The following is a 4,792-nucleotide window of genomic DNA, read 5'->3' on the forward strand; positions in this document are numbered from 1 at the left end:
GAGAACCGCGCGACCGCTACGGTCGCAGGTTCGAATCCTGCCTCGGACATGAATGTGTGTGATGTCCTTAGGTTAGTTAGGTTTAAGTAGCTCTACGTTCTAGGGGACTGATGACCTCAGATATTAAGTCCCATAGTGCTCAGATGCAATCGAACCATTTGACTATGACGCGCCAATATTTTTTTGGCGTACTTCACATTGCCGTCTCATCTTGGGAATCTTCGTATTCATATAAAGTGATTTCTCTTGTTGTATGCCTCTTTTGGACTAGTTCCAGGAATACAGCTGATAAATACAGTAATAATATGAAGGAAGAGGAGATTAGAGTATAACGCCCCGTCGACAACAAGGTCATTAGAGACGGATCAAAAGCTCGGAGTAGAGAAGAATTGAGAAAGAAAGCGGCCATGGCCTTTCGAAGGAACCATCCCAGCATTTTCTTGAATCACGGAGAACGTAAATCAGTGTGGCCAGAAGCGGGTTTGTAGCCTGTGCTCCCGACTGCGAGTTCTGTGAACTAACCACTTCAGCCGGCCGCGGTGGCCGTGCGGTTCTAGGCGCTCCAGTCCGGAGCCGCGCTGCTGCTACGGTCGCAGGTTCGAATCCTGCCTCGGGCATGGGTGTGTGTGATGTCCTTAGGTTAGTTAGGTTTAAGTAGTTCTAAGTTCTAGGGGACTGATGACCACAGCAGTTGAGTCCCATAGTGCTCAGGGCCATTTAAACCATTTTTGAACTAACCACTTCACTACCCCGCTCGGTAGTAATCACAATAAAGCGAACTCCTAAGTTAGTACGGCTAGCACTTCTCGGAATGTGCACATGCAACTCTCTTATTGCTTTCGGTGGAATTCTCTACCAGTCGTTTCTCACTAAAGGAGTACTCCTCATTACCCGCAGTTACAAGGAAGGAAGTTCTTCCTAATTCAGCACTCAGCACTCCAAAATTTGCCGACGAAGCCTTATACATTCATAATCTGAACTGCCCTTTTCAGAAAGAGGGTGTGTGTGTGTGTGTGTGTGTGTGTGTGTATGTGTGTGAGGGGGGAGAGAGAGGGGGAGTGGGTGCGAGTGGGTGGGCTAATGGCCATGTTAAGCCATTCCTGCCTTCCATTAGCACTTCCGCGAACACCGAACCCAGATTATTGTAATGCTTCGCGATGCGTTTATTGTAGCTACTGCTGCGCAGCCCGAATTAGCCTTCCACCGCACGTTTGCACAAATCGGCGACACCTACCAAAAAAGGTTCAAGGAATTACTTGGTTGTCAGTTGAAATAATATGCACTACTGGCCATTAAAATTGCTATACCAAGAAGAAATGCAGATGATAAACGGGTATTCATTGGACAAATATATTATATTAGAACTGACATGTGACTACATTTCCACGCAATTTGGGTGCATAGATCCTGAGAAATCACTACCCAGAACAACCACCTCTGGCCGTAATAACGGCCTTGACATTGAGTCAAACAGAGCTTGGATGGCGGTTACAGGTACATCTGCCCATGCAGCTTCAACGCGATACCACAGTTCATCAAGAGTAGTGACTGGCGTATTGTGACGGGCCAGTTGCTCAGCCACCATTGACCAGATGCTTTCAATTGGTGAGTGATCTGGAGAATGTGCTGGCCAGTGCAGCAGTCGAACATTTTCTGTATCCAGAACGGCCCGTACAGGACCTGCAACATGCGGTCGTGCATTATCCTGCTGAAATGTAGGGTTTCGCAGGGATCGAATGACGGTTAGAGCCACGGGTCGTAACACATCTGAAATGTAACGTCCACTGATCAAAGTGCCGTCAATGCGAATAAGAGACGACCGAGACGTGTAACCAATGGCACCCCATACCATCACGCTAGATGATACGCCAGTATGGCGATGACGAATACACGCTTCTAATGTGCGTTCACCGCGATGTCGCCAAACACGGATACGACCATCATGACAGCCGGCCGTTGTAGCCGAGCGTTTCTACGCGCTTCAGTCTGAAAACGCGCGACCGCTACGGTCGCACGTTCGAATCCTGCCTCGGGCTTGGATGTATGTGATGTCCTTAGGTTAGTTAGGTTTAAGTAGTTCTAAGTTCTAGGGGACTGGTGACCTAAGATGTTAAGTCCCATAGTGCCCAGAGCCATTTGAACCATTTTTGAACCATCATGACGCTGTAAACAGAATCTGGATTCATCCGAAAAAAAAAATGACGTTTTGCCATTCGTGCACCCAGGTTCGTCGTTGAGTACACCACCGCAGGCGCTCCTGTCTGTGATGCGGCGTCAAGGGTAACCGCAGCCGTGGTCTCCGAGCTGATAGTCCATGTTGCTGCAAACGTCAATCGTCGTCGAACTGTTCGGGCTGATGGTTGTTGTCTTGCAAACGTCCCCATCTGCTGACTCAGCGATCGAGACGCGGCTGCACGATCCGTTACAGCCATGCGGATAAGATGCCTGTCATCTCAACTGCTAGTGATACGAGGCCGTTGGGATCCAGCACGGCTTTCCGTATTACCATCCTGAACCCACCGATTCCATATTCTGCTAACAGTCATTGGATTTAGACCAACGCGATGAGCAATGTCACGATCCCATAAACCGCAATCGCGATGTGGCTACAATCCGACCTTTATCAAAGTCGGAAACGTGATGGTACGTATTTCTCCTCCTTACACGAGGCATCACAACAACGTTTCACCAGGAAACGCCGGGCAACTGCATGTTGTAGGTGTCGCCACCGGCGCCAACATTGTGTGTACGCTCTGAAAGGCTTATCATTTGCATATCACAGCATCTTCTTCCTGTCAGTTAAATTTCTCGTCTGTAGCACGTCATCTTCGTGGTGTAGTAATTTTAATGGCCAGTAGTCTAGTTCTAGAAATACTCGAACAGTCGAAAACTTCCCAGATACACACTGTTTAGTAGAGAAAGCAAGTGCAGAGAGCAGAGTTTTCAATTGGTTGTGCATTAGTTGTTTAAGATAGAAATTTTTATTGTCGTCTAGCCTTGGTGCTTTCCAACTGAAGGTATTGGTGCAACATCGAGCTAACTCACGTTAATGTACGTCAGAGTGAAATACAAAAACAAAATAACTGTCCACAAACTGGAAAACTTTGTTAAACGGTCTTACTTTTCCCAACCTTGACTCGCGAGAAAAGGTTTCCGATGTGATTATGACCGCACGAAAGGAATTAACAGACTCTGGACGAGGAATGGTAGTTGGAAATAGGCTCATGAGACATTCCATTTCGGAAATCGGTAGCGAGTTCAATATTCCGATATCCACAGTGTTAAGAGTGCGTCGAGAATTCCGAATTTCAGCCTTTACCTCTCAACGCGGTGCCCTACAGCCTTCACTTAATGACCGGAGCAGTGACGTTTGCGGAGAGTGTTCAGTGATAATAGACAAGTAACACTGGGTGGAATAACCTCAGAAATCAATGTGAAACGTAGGTCGAAAGTATCCGTTAGGACAGTGTGACGAAATTTGGCGTTAATGGGCTATGGCAGCAGACGACCGATTCGTGTGCTTTTGCTAACAGCAGGACATCTACTGCAGCGTCTCTCCTAGGCCCGTGACCACATTGGTTTGGCCCTTGACTGGGTTGGGCTCGTCAAATGAGTCCCTGTTTAAGTTGGTAAAAGCTTGTGGTAGGGTTCGAGTGTGGCGCAGATTTCACGAAGGCATGGACCCAAGCTGTCTACAAGGCACTGCGTAAATTGGTGGCGGGGGGGGGGGGAGGGGGAGGGACTTCCGAAAGGTGTAGGCAGCGTTCTCTGGTCCAACTCACCTAATCATTCATTGACTGGAAATGGATAAGTTCGGCTACATGGAGACCATTTGCAACCATTCACGGACTTCATGTTATGAACCACAACTGTTCACGATTGGTTTTAAGGACATTCTGAACAACTGTAGCGAATGATTCGGTTACTCAGATTGCCCCTACATGAATCCCATCGATCATTTATGGAATATAATTGAGAGGTCAGTCAGTGCACGAAATCCTGCTCCAGCAACACTTTCGCAGTTATGGACGGCTGCAGAGGCAGCATGCCTCCATATTTCTGTAAGAGACTTCCAGTAAATTGTTGACTCCATACTGTGGCCGCGAGGTTCCGTTCGTCCTTTTACCTGCACCTACCTGTGGACTCGTTGCAGCAGATCATCGCCAAGCAGAAACCTATCGTGCTGCAGCTCGCACCAGGCTGCATACAGGTGTTGATAATTCTTCGGGTTATATGGCCGTAGTCCATGGAATTCTTCTAATCCTAGAATAGAAGAATTCCATGGACCACGGCCATATAACCCGGAAGAATTATCAACAACAGTACCATCCGGTCGTGAAAGCCTTGTAGGCTGCATAAAACTTAACTACTCCTAGAATTTGGTAAATTCTGAGACTTGATGGCGACGGCCTTGCCGCAGTGGATACACCGGTTCCCGTCAGATCACCGAAGTTAAGCGCCGTTGGGCGTGGCCGGCACTGGGATGGGTGACCGTCCGAGCCGACATGCGCTGTTGCCATTTTTCGGGGTGCACTCAGCCTCGTGATGCCAATTGAGGAGCTACTCGACCCAATAGTAGCGTCTCGGGTCACAGAAAACCATCATAACGACCGGGAGAGCGGTGTGCTGACCACACGCTCCTCCTATCCGCATCATGAGCTGAGGATGATACGGCGGTCGGATGGTTCCGATGGGGCAGTTGTGGCCTGAAGACGGAGTGCTTTGAGACTTGATAATGTAAACGTTCACTGCCAAGCCCATGCTAATCTTTTCAGTCACGTTGGAAAGTACA

At 48.3% G+C, this 4,792-nt stretch overlaps 1 pseudogene; it reads left to right on the plus strand.

The window, feature by feature from the left end:
- Positions 1-4,401: 4,401 nt before the first annotated feature.
- On the plus strand, positions 4,402-4,519 carry LOC126254136 (5S ribosomal RNA; annotated as a pseudogene).
- Positions 4,520-4,792: the final 273 nt, after the last annotated feature.

This window comes from Schistocerca nitens, chromosome 4 (genome assembly GCF_023898315.1).
Source record: "Schistocerca nitens isolate TAMUIC-IGC-003100 chromosome 4, iqSchNite1.1, whole genome shotgun sequence".
Classification (NCBI taxonomy): domain Eukaryota; kingdom Metazoa; phylum Arthropoda; class Insecta; order Orthoptera; family Acrididae; genus Schistocerca; species Schistocerca nitens.